Below are 23,534 nucleotides of genomic sequence, written 5' to 3' on the forward strand. Positions count from 1 at the left end.
ATTGTCATAGGAAAACTAATTATTTTCTTTCCAGGTTACCACTTTTTCTTTTTTTTTTAATGTAGTTTTCTTGCTACGTTTACTGGTAGGTCCTCCAGTCCGGGGCAGAAAGCATTTTCCTCTTTTCTTCAGGATGCATTGTCTGTTCTATTTTTTTTTTACATGCATCCTATGTTTATTGCAGCATTTTTTAAATAATAAATTTATTTTTATTGGTGTTCAATTTGCCAACATATAAAATAACACCCAGTGCTCATCCCGTCAAGTGCCCCCTTCAGTGCCCTTCACCCATTCACCCCTTCCCCCCTCCATCATCCCTTTCCACCACCCCTAGTTCGTTTCCTAGAGTTAGGAGTCTTCCATGTTCTAACTCCATTTCTGATATTTTCTACACATTTCTTCTCCCTTCCCTTCTATTCCCTTTCACTATTATTTATATTCCCCAAATGAATGAGTCCATACATTTGTCCTTCTCTGATTGACTTATTTCACTCAGCCATAATACGCTCCAGTTCCATCTTCATTGAAGCAAATGGTGGTTATTTGTCATTTCTAATGGCTGAGTAATATTCCATTGTATACATAAACCACATCTTCTTTATCCATTCATCTTTCGATGGTCACCGAGGCTCCTTCTCCAGTTTACCTATTGTGGACATTGCTGCTCTAAGCATCAGGGTGCAGGTGTCCCGGCATTTCATTGCATGTGCATCATTCGGGTAAGCAGTTGATATAAGGTAGACCTAGAGGAGACAATACATTTCATTTTTTTTAATACATTTCATTTTGTATGTGGATGACCTACCTAATATAAAGTGACAGTCTACAACTCAAATCAGGACAAGGTGAATCATCATGTCCTCTGCCCATTTCTTATTGTAGTTTTCACTTTGTGGTGTTTAGTTTGGTAATTTATTTTTCGATTTTGGAAACTAGCCTTAATCTGGAGATAGATTTGCAAATCTCTTCTCCCATTGTTTTTATTCTTTTGGAAGACGTTATTTATTTATTCATCAGAGATGTAGTGAGAGATTCAGAGACCGGCAGAGGGAGAAGTGGGCTCCCCACAAGGAGCCTTATGCTGGTCTCAATCCTAGAGCTCTAGGGTTCCCTGAGCCAAAGACAGTTGTTCAACCTACACAGGCATCTCTATCTTTTCCAGTTGTTAGGTTGCTTTTTAATTATGTTGTGTTTCCACAGCTGTACTACAGCTCCTTCCTTTATGTAGTGCATAGAGTTCACTTTTACTTTTGTTTGCCTTCCCTTTGGAGTTTCGAGTACCAAGAACCTCTTGTGGCCGAGGTCACAAAATCTCCTTGATTTTGAGAGTTTCTTGACTCACATTTAGGTCTTTCATCTACTCTGAGTTTATCTTTGTGTGGAGTGTAAGAATGTGTCCAGGTTCATTCTATTTGCAGCTGTCCAATGTTCCCAACACCACTTGTTCAAGAGATTGCCCTTCTTTCAGTCAATAGTCTTTTGTAATTTGTCGAGGATAAGTTGGCCATAGAGCTGTGTGTCCATTTATGGGCTCTTTTTCTATTCCATTGACCATGTGCGTGTTTTACTGTCACTATTATACTGTTTTGATGATCACAACTTTGAAATCTGGAATTCTGATGGCTTTTGCATTTTTTTTAAGTTTTTGTTTATTTACTCATGAGAGACACAGGGATACAGAGATAGTGGTAGAGACTCAGGCAGAGGGAGCAGCAGGCACCATATAGGGAGCCGGATATGGGACTTGTTCCCATGTCTGCAGGATCGAGCCCTGGACAAAAAGGCAGTGCTAAAACGCTGAGCCACCCGGGCTGCCCTGATTTGTTTTTGTTTCAATATTCTTTTGCTCACTCAGAATCTTTTCTGTTTATTTACAAATTTTAGGCTTGTTGCATTGTCTAGAAAAATGTTGGTGGTGTTTTGATAGGGTCCTATCCTGAGGCTTCACCCTCCTTACCTAAATGTTCCCCTAAGGCTCCACCTCCTTCCCCATTTCAATGTCATTAGGTTCCAACATGGACATGGCAGAGGTCACACAGAGGGAACTGATATCAGCACCTGACTGGTCAATGAGTTATTCCCTGCAGGTGGAAGGTTCTCCAATCCAGCTCCTCATCCTGGGGGTAAACATGGATCCAGTAGAAGCTTCTGGTCTCTGTGCACAGTGTACCCATGACCTTCAGTACCACCTGGTGACCTTGGGAGAAGACAGGTTCCACCTGAGACCCTGGGTAGTACCTCAGGCATCTTCTATTATCTTTTCATGATTTGTGCTGCTTTCTTGAGATCACTAACCATTTTCCATATTTCATATTGTTTTTCTCTACATCGATTTTTTTATAGGTGCATATATAGGTTGACCTATTTTGGACATCCTCAACATGGAGATATTAGTAATTTATTTTTTTTATAGTTATGACTCTTTATTTTTTTTTATCTTTTTTTATTTATTTTTTATTGGTGTTCAATTTACTAACATACAGAATAACACCCAGTGCCCGTCACCCATTCACTCCCACCCCCCGCCCTCCTCCCCTTCTACCACCCCTAGTTCTTTTCCCAGAGATAGCAGTCTTTACGTTCTGTCTCCCTTTCTGATATTTCCCACACATTTCTTCTCCCTTCCCTTATATTCCCTTTCACTATTATTTATATTCCCCAAATGAATGAGAACATATAATGTTTGTCCTTCTCCGACTGACTTACTTCACTCAGCATAATACCCTCCAGTTCCATCCACGTTGAAGCAAATGGTGGGTATCTGTCATTTCTAATAGCTGAGTAATATTCCATTGTATACATAAACCACATCTTCTTTATCCATTCATCTTTCTTTGGACACCGAGGCTCCTTCCAAAGTTTGGCTATCGTGGCCATTGCTGCTATAAACATCGGGGTGCAGGTGTCCCGGCGTTTCACTGCATCTGTATCTTTGGGGTAAATCCCCAACAGTGCAATTGCTGGGTCGTAGGGCAGGTCTATTTTTAACTCATTGAGGAACCTCCACACAGTTTTCCAGAGTGGCTACACCAGTTCACATTCCCACCAACAGTGTAAGAGGGTTCCCTTTTCTCCGCATCCCCTCCAACATTTGTTGTTTCCTGCCTTGTTAATTTGCCCCATTCTCACCGGTGTGAGGTGGTATCTCATTGTGGTTTTGATTTGTATTTCCCTGATGGCAAGTGATACAGAGCATTTTCTCATATGCATGTTGGCCATGTCTATGTCTTCCTCTGTGAGATTTCTGTTCATGTCTTTTGCCCATTTCATGATTGAATTGTTTGTTTCTTTGGTGTTGAGTTTAATAAGTTCTTTATAGATCTTGGAAACTAGCCCTTTATCTGATATGTCATTTGCAAATATCTTCTCCCATTCTGTAGGTTGTCTTTGAGTTTTGTTGACTGTATCCTTTGCTGTGCAAAAGCTTCTTATCTTGATGAAGTCCCAATAGTTCATTTTTGCTTTTGTTTCTTTTGCCTTCGTGGATGTATCTTGCAAGAAGTTACTATGGCCGAGTTCAAAAAGGGTGCTGCCTGTGTTCTTCTCTAGGATTTTGATGGAATCTTGTCTCACATTTAGATCTTTCATCCATTTTGAGTTTATCTTTGTGTATGGTGAAAGAGAGTGGTCTAGTTTCATTCTTCTGCATGTGGATGTCCAATTTTCCCAGCACCATTTATTGAAGAGACTGTCTTTCTTCCAATGGATAGTCTTTCCTCCTTTATCGAATATTAGTTGACCATAAAGTTCAGGGTCCACTTCTGGATTCTCTATTCTGTTCCATTGATCTATGTGTCTGTTTCTGTGCCAGTACCACACTGTCTTGATGACCACAGATTTGTAGTACAACCTGAAATCTGGCATTGTGATGCCCCCAGATATGGTTTTCTTTTTCAAAATTCCCCTGGCTATTCGGGGTCTTTTCTGATTCCACACAAATCTTAAAATAATTTGTTCTAACTCTCTGAAGAAAGTCCATGGTATTTTGATACGGATTGCATTAAACGTGTATATTGCCCTGGGTAACATTGACATTTTCACAATATTAATTCTGCCAATCCATGAGCATGGAATATTTTTCCATCTCTTTGTGTCTTCCTCAATTTCTTTCAGAAGTGTTCTATAGTTTTGAGGGTATAGATCCTTTACATCTTTGGTTAGGTTTATTCCTAGGTATCTTATGCTTTTGGGTGCAATTGTAAATGGGAATGACTCCTTAATTTCTCTTTCTTCAGTCTCATTGTTAGTGTATAGAAATGCCACTGATTTCTGGACATTGATTTTGTATCCTGCCACGCTACCGAATTGCTGTATGAGTTCTAGCAATCTTGGGGTGGAGACTTTTGGGTTTTCTATGTAGAGTATCATGTCATCGGCAAAGAGGGAGAGTTTGACTTCTTTGCCAATTTGAATGCCTTTAATGTCTTTTTGTTGTCTGATTGCTGAGGCTAGGACTTCCAGTACTATGTTGAACAGCAGTGGTGAGAGTGGACATCCCTGTCTTGTTCCTGATCTTAGGGGAAAGGCTCCCAGTGCTTCTCCATTGAGAATGATATTTGCTGTGGGCTTTTCATAGATGGCTTTTAAGATGTCGAGGAATGTTCCCTCTATCCCTACACTCTGAAGAGTTTTGATCAGGAATGGATGCTGTATTTTGTCAAATGCTTTCTCTGCATCCAATGAGAGGATCATATGGTTCTTGATTTTTCTCTTGCTGATATGATGAATCACATTGATTGTTTTACGGGTGTTGAACCAGCCTTGTGTCCCAGGGAGAAGTCCTACTTGGTCATGGTGAATAATTTTCTTAATGTACTGTTGGATCCTATTGGACAGTATCTTGTTGAGAGTTTTGCATCCATGTTCATCAGGGATATTGGTCTGTAATTCTCCTTTTTGGTGGGGTCTTTGTCTGCTTTTGGAATTAAGGCGATGCTGGCCTCATACAACGAATTTGGAAGTACTCCATCTCTTTCTATCTTTCCAAACAGCTTGAGTACAATAGGTATGGTTTCTTCTCTAAATTTCGTTGAGTTCTGCTCGAATCTTTAGTAACTCCCTTCTTCTCTTGGGTGTAGGATCTATTTGCTGTTTTTTCTCTAGCTCCTTTATGTGTAAGGTTAGCTTTTGTATTTGAGTTCTTTCCAGTTTTTGAATGGATGCTTGTATTGCGATGTATTTCCCCCTTAGGACTGCTTTTGCTGCATCCCAAAGATTTTGAATGGTTGTATCTTCATTCTCATTAGTTTCCATGAATCTTTTTAATTCTTCCTTAATTTCCTGGTTGACCCTTTTATCTTTTAGCAGGATGGTCCTTAACCTCCACGTGTTTGAGGTCCTTCCAAACTTCTTGTTGTGATTTAGTTCTAATTTCAAGGCATTATGGTCTGAGAATATGCAGGGGACAATCCCAATCTTTTGGTATCGGTTCAGACCCGTTTTGTGACCCAATATGTGGTCTATTCTGGAGAAAGTTCCATGTGCACTTGAGAAGAATGTGTATTCAGTTGAGTTTGGATGTAATGTTCTGTAGATATCTGTGAAATCCATATGGTCCAGTGTATCATTTAAAGTTCTCATTTCTTTGGAGATGTTGTGCTTAGAAGACCTATCGAGTATAGAAAGAGCTAGATTGAAGTCACCAAGTATAAGTGTATTATTATCTAAGTATTTCTTCACTTTGTTTAATAATTGATTTATATATTTTGCAGCTCCCACATTTGGGGCATATATATTGAGGATTGTTAAGTCCTCTTGTTGAATAGATCCTTTAAGTATGATATAGTGTCCCTCTTCATCTCTCACTACAGTCTTCGGGGTAAATTTTAGTTTATCTGATATAAGGATGGCTACCCCTGCTTTCTTTTGAGGACCATTCGAATGGTAAATGGTTCTCCAACCTTTTATTTTCAGGCTGTAGGTGTCCTTCTGTCTAAAATGAGTCTCTTGTAGACAGCAAATAGATGGGTCCTGCTTTTTTATCCAGTCTGAAACCCTGCGCCTTTTGATGGGGTCATTAAGCCCGTTCACATTCAGAGTTACTATTGAGAGATATGAGTTTAGTGTCATCATGATATCTATTCAGTCCTTGTTTTTGTGGACTGTTTCACTGAACTTCTTCTTAAAGGGGAATTTTAAGAGTCCCCCTTAAAATTTCTTGCAGAGCTGGTTTGGAGGTCACATATTCTTTTAGTTGCTGCCTGTCTTGAAAGCTCTTTATCTCTCCTTCCATTTTGAATGAGAGCCTTGCTGGATAAAGTATTCTTGGTTGCATGTTCTTCTCATTTAGGACCCTGAATATATCCTGCCAGCCCTTTCTGGCCTGCCAGGTCTCTGTGGAGAGGTCTGCTGTTACCCTAATACTCCTCCCCATAAAAGTCAGGGATTTCTTGTCTCTTGCTGCTTTAAGGATCTTCTCTTTATCTTTGGAATTTGCAAGCTTCACTATTAAATGTCGAGGTGTTGAACGGTTTTTATTGATTTTAGGGTGGGATCTCTCTATTTCCTGGATCTGAATGCCTGTTTCCCTTCCCAGATTAGGAAAGTTTTCAGTTAGAATTTGTTCAAATACATATTCTGGCCCTCTGTCCCTTTCGGCGCCCTCGGGAACCCCAATTAAACGTAGGTTTTTCTTCCTCAGGCTGTCGTTTATTTCCCTTAATCTATCTTCATGGTCTTTTAATTGTTTGTCTCTTTTTTCCTCAGTTTCCCTCTTTGCTATCAACTTGTCTTCTATGTCTCTCACTCGTTCTTCCACCTCGTTAACCCTCGTCGTTAGGACTTCTAGTTTGGATTGCATCTCATTCAATTGATTTTTAATTTCTGCCTGATTGGATCTAAATTCTGCAGTCATGAAGTCTCTTGAGTCCTTTATACTTTTTTCCAGAACCACCAGTAGCTGTATAATAGTGCTTCTGAATTGGCTTTCTGACATTGAATTGTAATCCAGATTTTGTAACTCTGTGGGAGAGAGGACTGTTTCTGATTCTTTCTTTTGAGGTGAGGTTTTCCTTCTAGTCATTTTGTTCAGTGCAGAGTGGCCAAAAGCAAGTTGTATTGGGAAAAAAAAGAAAAAGAGAGGAGAGAAAGAAGGAAAGAAAAGAGAAAGAGAAAAAAAGGGAAGAAAAAAAAGAAAAAAAAAAGAAAAAGAGAAAGAAAAAGAAAGGAGAAAAGAAGGGGGTGGGGGAAGGAAACAAATCAAAAAGCAAAAAAAAAAAAAAAAGAAAAGAACCACGGGGGAGTATCTTCTGATTCTGTGTACTTTAAGTCCCTTGGCTTCTCCTGGAAGTTGTCAGTCTAGCTGGTGTTCTGGGGGAGGGGCCTGTTGTGCTGATTTTCAGGTGTTAGCAGTTGGGGGAGCTGCTGTGCCCCTGCCTGGTGCAGGGCTCAGTGGGGTTGTTTACCCCGTGAGGCCGCAGGAGGAACAGCCCCAGTGGCGGGGCAGCTCAGGAAACCTGGATTCAGCTCCGGCAGGAACTCCGGAGGTCTCTGTCTGCAGGGCTTGGAGGCTCCGGGGCGGGGCCGCTGATCTGCTCAGCTCGGGGCAGGAGCGTCCTTGCTGTCCTGGGCCCTCCCGGCCTCTGTCTGTCCCGGTGGAGGCTGGATCCTGGGCTGTGTCCCGGCGCCCTGTGCTCTGGAGCCTGCGCTGTTGGATTTGCGCTCCTGGTCCGCGCAACCCCCTCCGCGGATCTGCCGCCCGATCCCCTCCGAGCTGCTCCTGGAACCGCGCAACCCCCTCTGCACGGAGCCTCTACCTCTGCCCGAGCCCCTCCGAGCTGCTCCCGGGGCCGCGCAGCCCCCTCCGCGGAGCCGCCGTCCGAGCCCCTCCGAGGTGCTCTGGGTCCCGCCGTGCGCGCTGCAGCCCTTAGGGAGCTCGGCGCACTCTCCTGGGCGCGCAGTTGCTCTGTTACTGTCCCAGGGAGCCGGAGGGCATCCTCGCCCTCCAGGGTCCTGCTCCAACTCCTTGCGAGCCCCTTTCCGCCCGGGAAGGTTGGTGCAGCTCCTGCTTCTCCGGGACGGGGCTCTCCTGTCCTGGGGACACTCGCCCCGGCCTCAGCCAGACTCCTCGCGGGGTCCCTCCCCCTTGGAGGCCTTTGTTTCTTTATTTCTTTTTCCCCGTCTTCCTACCTTGATAGATGCATGAACTCCTCTCACTGTAGCATTCCAGCTGGTCTCTCTTTAAATCTCAGGCCGAATTGATAGATTTTCAGGATAATTTGAAGGTTTTCTAGGTAATTTGGTGGAGACAGGTGATTTGGAGACCCTACTCTTCCGCCATCTTGCTCCTCCCCCCCTCAGATATTAGTAATTTATTCCTATTTAGTGACAAGTCTAAAGAAGTGTAAGCAACTGTGTGCTCTGTGAATATAGAAATAACTGTTTCTTATAAAGAAACAAATTTTAAAATCACACACTGAAGAAGTCAACTCAGAATCTTGAGTCTATAGAGGCTCCCTGGGGGAATATGCTCCATGGAGAAGATATAGAGCCCTACAGGAAACCTGCCCAAAACCTCCATCTGAACCTGCTCCTGGGCCTTCAAGACAAGAAGTGGTGAGGAGTGTGCACACCCATCATTTATTTCCCTTAACCTTTCCTCATGTTCTTTTAATTATTTTCCCTTTTTTTTCTCAGCTTACTTCCTTGCCATCAACTTGTATTCTATGTCACTCACTCTTTCTTCTATGTCATTAAGACTCATCATTAGCACTGAGGTGGGCACTTGATGGGATGAGCACTGGGTGTTATTCTGTATGTTGGCAAATTGAACACCAATAAAAAATAAATTTATTATTAAAAAAGCAGATTCATCATTAGGACTTCCAGTTTAGATTGCATCTCATTTCGTTGAGATTTGTAAATTTGGTCTAATTAGATGTAAATTCTGAATTCATGAAGTCTCTCGGATCCTTTATGCTTTTTTCCAGAGCCACTAGTAGCTTTCCAGTTATGCTTCTGAATTGGGTTTCTGAATATGAGTTGTAATCCAAGTTCTGTAAGTCTGAGGCAGAGAGTATTGTTTCTGTTTCTTTCTTTTGTGGTTATTTCTTCTGTCTAGTCATTTTGCTCAGTGCAGAGTGGCTGTTTCAGCGGGCGGCATTAAGAATATTAACCACAACCTGAGTAAATTTCACCCTAGATAATTCTGACAAAGTAGGAGGCTAGAAATGGAAAACAAAGTACGGAATGAAATAAAGCAAAAGATCCCCTTAACTGAAAATCAAATTTTAAAACTAAGTAGTAAACAATAAATTCCAAGAATCACAAAGGAGAGAAAAAAAAGAAAAGAAGAATTAAAAAGGGGGAAAACCCAAAAGTAAACAGGAAAAGAAGGAAGAGTACCATCTAGTTCTATATACTGTAAATCCCTCATATACCCCTCTACGATTCCAGCGCTGCTGGTCAAGAACTTGCTGCTTCTGACCTTACAGTTGGTGTTCTGGGGGTGCGGCTTGCTGTGCTGATTCTCATGTGCATGTGCCTGGTTGGAGATTCCGGATTCAAGAGATCTAATCGGGCTTTTAGATACTATTCTCTTTACCCACCGCCTACTTCGGATGACTGACAACAGCTCTTGTAGGATCTCTTCACCACCGAAGATAGAGAACGAATTCAAATGGAAGCCTGGAAGTCTGTCCTGGGAGAGGACACATAGCTGACTCAAAACCCAGACCTCATAAATGCTGCCTTCTCTTTATCCCGCCCCACCTGGGACTACAACTCAGCTGAAGGTAAGGAGAGGCTCCAGGTCTATTTCCAGACTCTAATGGCAGGTCTCCAGTCTGCCGCTTGCAAGCCTACCAATCTGGCCAAGGTATATGATGTGAGACAAGGTAAGGATGAGAGACCAGCAGCCGTCTTAGATAGAATCATGGAAGCTTTTAGGCAGTACACCCTTATGAACCCAGAAGCCCCAGAAACAAAGGCTGCAATTATCATGGCTTCTGTTAACCAGGCCACTTTGGACATTAAAAAGAAATTGCAAGAGTAGAGAGACTAGGAGAGAAGAGCTTACAGGACTTAGTAATAGTAGCAGAAAGAGTCTATAATAATAGAGAAAGTCTGGAAGAGAAACAAGCCAAACTATGTGACCAGCAGACCCGAAACCTGGCCAAGATCCGCTGGCCTAAATTAGCCCTGGAGACTGGCAGGCACTGGGTGACTCTCCTCCCCTTCACCCTATATACGGTGTTGAACTTCCCATATAAGATCGGACTGACTCCCTATGAGATCATGTTGGGTCTTGCTCCACCTATTATATCCAACTTAAAACCTGAGGTGCTTGCTGAATTTGATGATCACCAACTCCTTTTCTCCTTCCAAATGTTACAACGTATCCATGAGCATTTTTGACCATAACGGAGGGCCTTCTAAGAGACTGGGCAACCTCTGGGTCCCCATGGATACCGGGCAGGTGACTGGGTGTAGGTGAGGAGATACCAACACCAGACACTTCAACCTCGCTAGAAGGGACACTACATTGTGATCCCGACCACACTAAATGCTCTCAAGGTCGATGGGATTACTCCCTGGGTCCACTACACCCACGTCTGGCCAGCTGACCCACACGCCATTATCATGGACTTTGTTCCAGAATGGAAAGGCCACAATCCCCTAAAGCTAAGACAGCACCGTTCTCACTTTCCCCACTAATGTTGCTTATGCCGGTCCTCTTCGTGCCACAACCAATCCCCATTAGCCATTTAAAAATGTGCACCCAATTCAGCCTTACTTTTAAAGTCTTTTAAGGTTTAAAAAGATGGGAGCATCTTAAGTGTAGAGAGGCTTTTGCAAGCAAGGAGGGGGGTTATGTGCTGCCCCAAAAGAGGAGTGTTGCTTCATTACTGGCCACTCAGGAAAGGTCTGGAAATCTGTGGCAAAAGTCAGAAAAGGTTTGGCTAGACATAAACGGGAGCAAGAACAGCAACAAGGTTGGTTTGAATGATGGTTTAATCATTCCCCTGGCTCACTCGGAGACCAACGTGGACCCATGATTGGGTCTTTCCTTAGGTTCCTCTGTAAGGAGGAAATGTGGAGGCTGAGAAAAATTAAGTCCATTCCACCTCAAGTTTAGCATTATCATAAGTACAGCCATCTTAGGCCCCTGTAAGGAAGAGCTGAACTTTACAGAAAAAACTGCAGAATGTCCTCAGCAGGGAACCCCATATCACAAGACAACAGCCCAAGCCAGTGGCAGAAAGCTCCATATTAGAATGAGAACAGAGCTCCATGCCCTTGAAAGCCCCATATCAGAATGTAAACAGAACTTGAGAAATTAGTCCACCCCTTCTGAAAATCCCCTAGACCAGCCCATAAAAAACCCAGCTGTAACCCACTTCGGGGTCAGAGTCCCTGCTCCACTGTGTTGGGTATACTGGGATACAAGCTCAAACTTGCTAATAAACCCTCTTGCATGTGCATCGGAGTCGGCTCCTTGGGGGTTTCTCAGATTTGCAATGTTGGGCACAACAGATCAGCATTAAGGATCGCATGTGATGTGAAGAGGACTGTGTGTTATACAATATGCTGGCAATTTGCATTTAAATAAAGACAATATAAACGACCTTATCTTTGTTCCCCTGCTGGAACATCCTACATGGATTTGATGAATCAAACAACAGACACTCATTCCCATAGACTTGGAGCCTGGAAACCCTGAGGTCCAAGAGTAGGCATATGTGGTGTCTGGCGACCACCCACATCCTAGCCTGTCCATTCCCTGTCACCTCACATTGGTCCAGTGTGCGGGGAGCTTTCCCAGTCCTGGTGTATAAGGGACCTGATCCCATCATGAGGCTGCACACCTTCTGACCTAAGTGCTCCGCTAAGGCTCCACCTCTGCTTCACATCACATAGGCGATAGGTTTCAGCATGCAGATGGTAGAGGTCACACCCAGGGAACTGATATCATCACCTGAAGGATCAAGGAGTTGTTCCATTCAGGTGGGAGGTCCTCCAATCCAGATCCTAACCATGAGGATCCTCATGGGTCCAGTACAAGCTTGTGGTCTCTGCATGTGCACAGTGTACACCTGATCTTCAGAACCAGCTGGTGACCTTGGGGAGAGGACAGCTTCCATCTGAGGCTCCACATAGGACCTTGGTGTATTTGTACTATAATTTTGTATTATGTGTTTCTTCCATATATCATTCATCTCCTTTCCCAGAGAATCAAATATTTGTCTACTTAGAATGAACATTTCTCTCTTTTGTCTTCCCAAATTCCATACTTGTTTAATGTAATTAATCTTCACACCATTATTTTGTTCTTAAATTTTCTCTTTAATGTTTATATTATATGTATATTGTATACTTATTTTTTCTAATTTCATTTTATTTATTTTAGGAAAATTTTATGATATGTATTCCTACAAGAGGTATACATATATGATATGTATTCCTACAAGAGGTAAACCCACCATTTGCTTCGACATGGATGGAACTGAAGGGTATTATGCTGAGTGAAATAAGTCAATCAGAGAAGGACAAACATTATATGGTCTCATTCATTTGGGGAATATAAATAATAGTGAAAGGGAATAGAGGGGAAGGGGGAAGAAATATTAGGAAATATCAGAAAGGGAGACAGAACATGGAAGACTCCTAACTCTGGGAAATGATCTAGGAGTGGTGGAAGGGGAGGAGGGCGGTGGGTGGGGGTGACTGGGTGGCAGACACTGAGGGGGGCACTTGATGGCATGAGCACTGGGTGTTATTCTGTATGTTGGCAAATTGAACACCAATAAAAATAATTTATTATTAAAAAAAAGCAAAATGATCCACATGAATTTTTATCAGGGTAATACAAATGAAAATCACAAGGAGATACCACTTCTACAACTCAGAATGGATACACTAACACGGCTGGAAATAACAAATATTGCAGAGCATGTGGAGAAAGGGAGAACACTTCCACTGTTGGTAGGAATGAAAGCTGGTGCAGGCTCCTCAGATAATGGAATCAAATTTATTCAAAAACTGAGAATAGAGCCACCCTGTGAACAAGCCATTGTTTACTGGGTATTAGGTTCAGAGACACAGATATAGTAAATGAAGTGTCACCTGCACCCCAATGTTCACAGCAGCGATGTTCACAATAATTAAACTGGGAGGAACTATGGTGTTCCTTGACAGGAAAAAGTATAAAGAAGATGTGGTTTATATATAAATTGAAGTATAATTAAGTCGCTAGAAATTATGTATAACATGAAGGAACATTCACATCAACATTGTTGGAACTTGAGGTATTATATTGAAGAAAATAAACCAATCACTGATAGGCAATGATATGGTCTCAGTCATATGTGGAGTATAAGAAATATTGAAAGAGACCAAAAGGGAAGGAGTGGAACTGACCGGGGTAATACTAGAGAGGAATGTAAACCATGAGAGTCACTTAACTCTGGTAATTAAACTGAGGGTCACTGGAAGGGAGGTTATTGTGGGGATGGGGTAACTGGGTGATGGGCATTAAGGAGGGTACGTGATGTAATGAGCACTGGGTGTATAGTAAATTTTGGAAAATTTTATTTAATTAAATAATAATAATTAGAAGAAGAAGAAGAAGAAGAAGAAGAAGAAGAAGAAGAAGAAGAAAGAAGAAGAAGAAGAAGAAGAAGAAGAAGAAGAAGAAGAAGAAGAAGAAGAAGAAGGAGAAAGAAGAAGAAGAAGAAGAAGAAGAAGAAGAAGAAGAAGAAGAAGAAGAAGAAGAAGAAGAAGAAGAAGGAAACTTTAGCCTGTGCTGGCTGCTGTAACATCTAAATGGATTTGGCAAATCAAAAGAACGACCTTCATTTCCCATAGTTCTGGAGTCTGCGACATCTGACGTCCAGGTGCATGCAGATGTGGTGTCTGGAGAGCACCCACGTCCTAATCTGTCCTTTCACTGTCACCTCACATGGAGCAGGAGGCATGGAGATTTCCAAGTCCTGGTGAATAAGGTTCCTGATCCCATCTTGGGGATCCATCTGCTGACTTACGTGCTCCCGAAGGCTCCACCTCCTCCTCCCATTACATGGGCCTTAGGTTTCAACAAGGGCATGGTAGAGGTCACACACAATGAGCTGATATCTACACCTGAAGGATCAATGAAAGGACCTCTTCCAACTTTCTTCCCTTATTTTTCATAATTGTTTAGTGGCATTTTTCACCACACCATGTTTTTGAATGTTACCTGATAACTTCTGGATCTCGAATCCTACCTGTTCTTCTCTTGCCCTACCTTTCAAACTGTTGTGATTGCCTTAGTGTGCTCATAATGACTGCTTTGAGAAACTATGTTTTTATTAAGTAATATTCCAGACTTCAGACTTTGTGTCCACGTGGTTCTTTGTAATGCTTTTAGCATGTCAATCTTGGCTTTTAGGTGTCAAGTGTCCCCATAGAGTGATTTTATCCTACCCCTTAAATTGCAGAGGTCTTGTTCATATGTCCTTGTGCACATTTCAGTGAGTCAGAATCTTGGCCTGTGCTCCTCTCCACAGGACTTACTGGCCCTCTTGAAACACCTGATGGACAGACTGACAGGGTTCCTGAGATATGTGGACCCCTGCTGTATCAAGGATCACATGATTCTGCTAAATTTAGAATATAGCTGAATTTCAGTGTTTCAGGTAATGTACTTGGATTTGTAACTCTCTATCAACTCAGTCACTGTGTGTCACTCCAGTCAAATCTGTGGTTTTCTGCAATGGCTTTGATAAGCTTACCTGATGCCGAATGAGCTGCATTCATGAAGAGTTTGGGATATAATAAACTGATGTCAGGATGAGCATTTTCCATTGTATAGCTTATATGTCTATTTTTCTTATCCCTCCTAAATGAACAGTGTAATGCTGCCTTTCCACTCTAAGTTTTTGATGAATACCTTTTACATTGAAATAGTATATTCCATCTAAGAGAAGAAAAATATCTACCCTTGAACCCTTCGACAGATTTATCGGGTATTTTTGATAATAAATGTGGCAGAAAACTGTTGAAGGAGCCTCGGTGTCCATTGAAAGATGAATGGATAAAGAAGATGTGATTTATATATATAATGGAATATTACTCAGCCCTTAGAAATGACAAATACCCACCATTTGATTCGATGTGGATAGAACTGGAGGGTATTATGCTGAGTGAAATAAGTCAAGCAGAGATGGACAAACATTATATGGTCTCATTCATTTGGGGAATATAAATAATAGTGAAAGGGAATAGAGGGGAAGGGAGATTAAATGGGTAGGAAATATCAGAGAGACAGAACATGGAAGACTCCTATCTCTGAGAAAAGAAGTAAGGGTGGTGGAACGGGAGGAGGGAGGTGGTGGTGGTGACTGGGTGGTGGGCACTGAAGGGGCACTTGACAGGATGAGCACTGGGTGTTATTCTGTATGTTGCCAAATTGAACACCAATAAAAAATAAATTTATTAAAAAATAATAAAATAAAAGGAAAAAAACCAAATGTGTCAGGAAAATTCAGTTTCAACTAAATTTCACTCTGTGCCTCTAATCAACCTTAAATTTGGTTTTCTCAGATCAGTCCCCCTGACCCTGTGGCTGTGCACACGACTTCTGTTCTGTCTCCAAATCTAACACATTCCAACTTTGAATGGATCATATGCATCAGGAAAACTGCCAGAAGAGCCCACCAACCAAAAGGTTCCTGTGTCCACTTCACAAAGACAAGGAGTCTTGCCTATAATATTCCTGAAATTCTAGTCCGTGGGAAAACTACCTGCCCTCCTAGAAGCTCCATCTCACTGCTAGGAGGTGCATTGCTCTTTATGTCACATGATGGATGACCTTAGGTGTATGAACCCCATAGGTCAGCATGTAAGTCTTGCAACATAATATAATGATTGTACCATATTGAATAGGCTTGTGCAAACAAAAATAATTCCATAGGATCCAGAATGAGAGTCAGGGGTGAAATATGTTTAGGACATTCTGAAACAAAATACCAGAGTTCAAGGTGGACCACCAACATATAAATCAGAAAGAATTCACCACACCATCTTTAGTATAAAAAAATATGGGAAGAAGGAGTTAAGATGTCAGAGGATTAGGGGGACTCAGGGCTTGTCACATCCCTGGAATAACTGAATGCTTATTGAATCATTTCGAACATCGAAGAAATTGATCAGAGATGAAAGAATATAAACTGCAATACTCATAAAAAAATACTGAGTATCTGTGTGTGTGTGTGTGTGTGTGTGTGTGTGTGTGTTTCTTGTGAATAAGCAAATAGAATCTTAAAAAATAATACTGAGCAGGTTTTGGAGTGTTGGAGCTGTGGAGTGTTGACTTAGGGGAGAGTCAACTATTGGAACGACAGTAAGAAAGAGGTTGCTTGCAGAAGCTACTGTCAAGGATTTTAAGGACAAGAGAGGAACGTGTGAACCTTTAGAATTCTGATCCTGCACTGAACCCCGAATTTATAGCAGCAGTGTCCACAATACCCAAACTGTGGAAGGTGTCTGAGTGTCCATCGAAAGATGAATGGATAAAGAAGATGTGGTCTATGTATACAATGGAATATTACTCAGCCATTGGAAACGACAAATACCCACCAATTGCTTCGATGTGAACGGAACTGGAGGGTACTATGCTGAGTGAAATAAGTCAATCAGAGAAGGACAAACATTATATGGTCTCATTCATTTGGGGAATATAAAAATAGTGAAAGGGAATAAAGGGGAAGGGAGAAAAAATGAGTGGGAAATATCAGAAAGGGAGAGAGAGCATGAGAGACTCCTAACTCTGGGAAACGAACAAGTGGTGGTAGAAAAGGAGGTGGGTGGGGTGGGGATGACTGGGTGATGGGCACGGATGTGGGCGTTGGTGGGATGAGCACTGGGTGTTATTCTGTATGTTGGCAGATTGAACACCGATTTAAAAAAAAAGAATTCTGGTCCTGCATGGAGCGAACCTGGCATGATGGTGCTCAAGTGGCAAAGTGGGGAAATTTCCAGGATCTGCGGTCCCCCTGAGTCCTGCAAAGAAAAAGTGGCACCATCTGATGGATGATTAAGAAGAACAGGATTCTGGAGATGGGTAAACATTATGTCTGAGTGCAGGCGTTGTGATTTGTGTTTCCATAAACTGAACCCTGTTTGGTCCTGTGACTTCTACCTGACACCAGCAAGCAGAAAGTAAGAGACCATGAGACCCTTGCTCGGAGGACCATCCCAGGTCCACACGACAGGAATCCCTCTTATTGACGTTTAGAGACTCGTTCATGTGCCAGAGATAAACCAGCTTAGACACAAGCAGGGTCAACATGGGTTCAGGTGTAAACTGAGGACAGAAAGGGCTTGATGGCTCTCCTGTGAGGGCTCCCTGAAGACTGGAAGTGCAAACATTCAACTCCAGGCTAGAGGTAGGAGGCCATGTTCAGAACAGCTCTCTGATGCAGCCAGGAAGAGAGTCATAAAATCCCCAAAACAGGCCTCAACAAGATAGGGTGTGAGCATCTAAAGAGGAAACTAAACCAATAGCAAATGATACCAATCCATTGCCAACTGCACTGTGAATTTACAGATTCATCCAAGCCCATCTCAGGTCCAGGTCTGCATACTGTCAGAGGAAATGTGTGCTCCATCCCTTGCTCCATCCTCTCACATTATGTTCTGAGTGTGCGTGTTTGGAGACAGCTGGTATCTGTATAAATATTAGTGAAATTGGCAAAACCAACTACTGCCTTGCTTCTGGGCATTTGGAGCCGCTCCACTGCCTTGCTGACCATGAGTGGACTAACCTTCCCTGAAACAGCTTCACCGTCATGTAAGTTCACATGTAGACTACGGATTAGGATGGTAGGGCTGTTAGATATTGACATGACCAGGTCATGTTACCTGGTTTTTGCATATCCCATGACAAAAATGATTGCATTTAAATACAGTGATAAAGAGTAAATAAGTCACGTAGGTCCCTTGAGGGGTTTCATTGAGGAAATCCTAAAGGGAATCTGAACTCATGCCCAGATGAAGAGTCACTGATGCAGGTGGTTTTGAAATGAGGACACAGGGCACCACATGTTCGCAAGTGACAAGGCACGTATGTCACAACCATCACTACAACACAACCCTGTAAGGTGATGGAGAGACACAAATCCCACTGGGTCATCACTTTCTCATCATCTGGAAACGTTATAAAAGAACATCCTTATACTGAAGATCCAAAGTGTCTGAGTATCTCTGACTCTCTTGTATCATTATTCTCCTTCTGTGTGGCAAAAACAACACATAGATCAATGGAAAAGAGCAGAGAACGCAGAAATGGACCCTCAACTCTATGGGCAACTACTCTTCAAGAAGCAAGAAAAAATATTTAATGAAAAAATGCCTCATCAATAAATGGATCTGAAAAAAATTGGACAGCCACCTGCATAAGAATGAATGTGGACCATTCAGCTACACCAAACACAAACATAATCTCAAAATGGATGAAGTACCAAAATCTGAGAAACAAAAGCTTCAAAATCATAGAGGAGAATTCAGGTAGCAACTTTTTGTCCTCAGCTGCAGTGACTGCTACCACGGCACCTTTCAAAAGGCATAGGAAACAACAGGGAAACATAGGGAAAGCCAACTATTAGGACTTCATCATGGTAGAATCTGTACAACAGTGCAATAAGCGACGAAATGAAAGGCAACATACAGAATAGGAAAAGATATTTCCTTAACAACATCAGGACCCAACAAAACAAACAATCCAGTGAAGAAATGGAGAGAAGGCACAAACAGCCATTTCTCCAAAGAAGACCTACACATGGCCAACAGGCAGATGAGAAAAATGATCCACATGACTTGTCATCAGGGAAATACAAATGAAAACCACACTAAGATCCCACTTATACAACTCAGAATGGATAAAGTAACAAGGCTAGGAAACAATAAATATAAGCGAGGATATTGAGGAAGTGGAACTGTCTCTTTCACCTTTGGTGGGAATGCAGGCTTGTTCAGCCACTCCAGAAAATAGAAAGGAATGTCCTGAAACAGTGAGAATAGAGCCGCCCTATGATGCAGCCACTAAACTACAGGGTATTTACCACAAATATGAAAATTTAATGAAATGAAGGGACCCCTGCACCCCAATGTTCACAGCAGCAATGTCCACAATAGTCAAACCATGGTAGGAATCATGAAGCCCCTCTACAGAAAAGTGGATAAAGAAACGGTGGAAGGAGCTTCAATGTCCATCGACAGATGAATGGATAATGGAGATACGGTCTATATATACACTGGGACATTACTCAGCCATTAGAAACAATGAATACCCATCATTTGCTTCAACGTGGATGGACGTGAAGGGTATTGTGCTGAGTGAAGTAAGTGATTCAGAGAAGGACAAACATTTTATGATTTCACTCATAAAAAGAACATAAGAAATAGTGCAAGGGAATAAAGGGGAAAAGAGATAGAATGAGTTGGAATGATCAGAGACAGTGACGGTACATGATAAACTCCTAAGTATGGGGGAAAAAACAATGAGAGTGGAAGGGGAGATGGTCAGGGGGTTGGGGATCCTGGATGACAGGAGCTGAGGGGAATAATTGTCGGAATGAGTACTGTCTATTATAATATATGTTGGCAAACGGACTCTAATAAAAAATATACTCAAAATGTGGTTTATATATACAATGGGATATTACACAGCTGTCAGAAATGATGAATAACATGAAATAACATTTCCTTCAACATGGGTGGCCCTGGAGGTATTATGTTGAGAGAAATTAATCACAGAAAGACAATGATATGGTGTCATTCATATGTGTAATATAGGAAATATTGAAAGAGACCATAAAGGAAGGAATGAAAATTAGTGGGGTTATATTACAGAGGAAGACAAATCATGAGAGACCCTTAACTCTGGGGAAAAAACACTGAGGGTCGCTGGAAGGGAGGGGGTGGGCAATGGGAAACTGGGGGATTGGAGTTAAGGAGGGCACGTGAGGTGATGAGCACTGAATGTGTATTAAATATTAGTAAATTCAATTTAAACAAAGAAAAATTACTTTGGGCTGTTCCAAGTCCTGGAATATTGGACATGGACTGGATTGAGCAAACCACAGACACTCATTCTCACAGATCTGGAATCTGAGGCATCTGATGTCCAGGTGCAGGCACATGTGGTGTCTGGAGAGCACCCAGGTCCTAGGCTGTCCTTTCCCCATCACCTCACATGGGGCCAGAATACAGGGAGATTTCCCAGTCCTGGTGTATAAGGGCCCTGTACCTATCATGAGGCTGCACTTCCTGACCTCAGTGCGCCCCCAGGGCCCCACCTCCTCCCCAAATCCCATGGAACAGGATCCTGTCCCCACCACTGACCCACAACACACACCCGAAGCTAGTGGCCTCCCTGGCACCATCCAGGCATTTATGACGTGATGAGAGGCTTGCCTGGCTCTCATCATATATGAAGGTGAAGGTATTTAAAGCTTGTTCTCTCATGATTGTGTGTGTGTGAGTGACCTCAGAGTCCACCTCCCTACCATGTCATGCTGGGAATTTTTCTCACTCCCAGGCCATTTTTAACATTTTTGTAGAATGTCTCTTTTCACTTATGTTGAATGGAGATTACTGAATACCATGATGTGCAAGAGAACAGTTATCTTGGGGTCCTGTGATCCAAAGGGAGTGCCAGTACGACTCATCAAAATGTTCAGATGACATGAATGGAGTAATTTGTAATTGATTAATATTTCAGGTCAGGAAAAGTTAAGTACAAGTAAGTGCAAGTGCTATAGTTAAATTCGAAGTCTCCAGGAGAGAGACTGAAGAGGTAAACACACAATCAAATGTTCAGAGAGACTCCCTGGGGGAAACTGTTTCTGAGAGGAAGCCCAGACCCCAACAGGAAAACTACCCAGAACCTCCATCTACACCTGCTCATGGGCCTTCAAGACAAAAGTGAGGAGTGTGCACCCCCTGGTGGTCCTGATCCCCTTCTACAGGGAGGTTTGTGTCTGGACTCACACTGAGGTCCCCTCACTTTGTCACCTGCACAGTAATACACCGCTGTGTCCTCACTCTCAGGCTGTTCATCTGCAGATACAGCGTGTTCTTGGCATTGTCTCTGGAGGTGGTGAATCAGCCCTTCACAGCGTCTGTGTACCTAGTGTTACTTCCACCACTGTTACTGTATGCGACTCACTGCAGACCCTTCCCTGGAGCCTGGCAGACCCATCACATGCAGTAGATACTGAAGGTGAATCAAGAGGACACAGAGGAGAGTCTCAGGACACTCCAGGCTTCACCAGGTCTCCCCCAGACACCACCAGCTGCACCTCACCCTGGACACCTGTAGACACAAGACATCCTCGTCAGGAAACTGTCCCACATCCCCTATTTCTCTCTCTCAGCTCCACTCACAGACTCAAGTTCCCTTGTTCTCCATGAATTACCTTATAAAAGGTAATTTACTTTCTACAAGGAAAACCCAGCTGAGCACAGACTCCATGGTGGTTTGTCTGTGTTGTGTCATGAGCACTGAATGGTGTCAACTGTTGATCCAGGGCCTGGGGCTCCTCTCCAGCTTTAGGGTCAGGGCTGGGCTGGTTTAATCAGTGTAGGGACATCCTTATTTTTGTGTCCTCTGACTAGATAGTCAGCTCCAGTCTTAGATTAATTTCTTTACAAGCTATATACAAGCATTACTTCACAACGGTAGATCACATTCTTTTGGTGGCACAGTGGATTTATGATATACTTCAATCAACGTATTTATCTTTGCATTTCTGTGCCTTTTGAATGTCTCTCATTAATATAGTCCATTTTTAAGAGAATTTTTTTCTTCTTAAGTAAGTGTGATCATAAATATTTTTTAATACCAGTGTAAAGGGGAATGTTTTGTATATTTTATACAAAAAATTTGTTGTTAGTGTGTAGAAATTAACTTTATAGTCTATTTTGTTTTTTGTTTTTTTTTATTTTTATTTTTTAATTTATTTTTTATTGGTGTTCAATTTACTAACATACAGAATAACCCCCAGTGCCCGTCACCCATTCACTCCCACCCCCCGCCCTCCTCCCCTTCCACCACCCCTAGTTCGTTTCCCAGAGTTAGCAGTCTTTACGTTCTGTCTCCCTTTCTGATATTTCCCACACATTTCTTCCCCCTTCCCTTATATTCCCTTTCACTATTATTTATATTCACCAAATGAATGAGAACATATAATGTTTGTCCTTCTCTGACTGGCTTACTTCACTCAGCATAATACCCTCCAGTTCCATCCATGTTGAAGCAAATGGTGGGTATTTGTCATTTCTAATAGCTGAGTAATATTCCATTGTATACATAAACCACATCTTCTTTATCCATTCATCTTTCGTTGGACACCGAGGCTCCTTCCACAGTTTGGCTATTGTGGCCATTGCTGCTATAAACATCGGGGTGCAGGTGTCCCGGCGTTTCATTGCATTTGTCTCTTTGGGGTAAATCCCCAACAGTGCAATTGCTGGGTCGTAGGGCAGGTCTATTTTTAACTGTTTGAGGAACCTCCACACAGTTTTCCAGAGTGGCTGCACCAGTTCACATTCCCACCAACAGTGTATGAGGGTTCCCTTTTCTCCGCATCCTCTCCAACATTTGTTGTTTCCTGCCTTGTTAATTTTCCCCATTCTCACTGGTGTGAGGTGGCATCTCATTGTGGTTTTGATTTGTATTTCCCTGCTGGCAAGTGATGCAGAGCATTTTCTCATGTGCATGTTGGCCATGTCTATGTCTTCCTCTGTGAGATTTCTGTTCATGTCTTTTGCCCATTTCATGATTGGATTGTTTGTTTCTTTGGTGTTGAGTTTGATAAGTTCTTTATAGATCTTGGAAACTAGCCCTTTATCTGATATGTCATTTGCAAATGTCTATTTTGATTTGATATCCTGAATTTTCTCTGAGTTCATTACTTACTTTTAAGTTTTTTTTTTTTTGGAATGATTTTCCTCGTTGACTATGTATATGTAAACAAATTATTTTATTCCTGTTGAATGAATTTAAAATCTTTTATTTTATTATTGCCTCATTTCTACGGTAATGTTTGAATTGCGAGCATTGATGTTTTCCTTCTCTTCTGTCATTTTCTTCTAATATTTTGTTTGATCTATGGCAAATCTACGAGAGCAAGTGAATTTCGTTTTGCATGAGGATGAGCTCCCTAATATATGGTGTGATGTGGGATTTCAGGACAGGACAGGAAGTCTGCTCACAACTTCTGCCCAATTCTCATTGGAGATACTGGTGGCTGTTGAGCGTGATACATTCATTTTATTTGATATATTCATTTGAGATATGAATTTGAGCCTTTAATCTGATAAGACACTTCCAAATATCTTCTCCCATTCTGTAGGCTGCCTTTTAATTACACTGATTCCTTTGCTGTGAAAATGCTCTTTCTTGATGAAGTCCCCATACTTCATTTTCTTTTTTTTTTTTTAATTTTTTATTTATTTATGATAGTCACAGAGAGAGAAGAGAGAGAGAGAGAGAGAGAGAGAGGCAGACACAGGCAGAGGGAGAAGCAGGCTCCATGCACCGGGAGCCCGACGTG

This window comes from Canis lupus, chromosome 8 (assembly GCF_011100685.1).
Source record: "Canis lupus familiaris isolate Mischka breed German Shepherd chromosome 8, alternate assembly UU_Cfam_GSD_1.0, whole genome shotgun sequence".
NCBI lineage: Eukaryota > Metazoa > Chordata > Mammalia > Carnivora > Canidae > Canis > Canis lupus.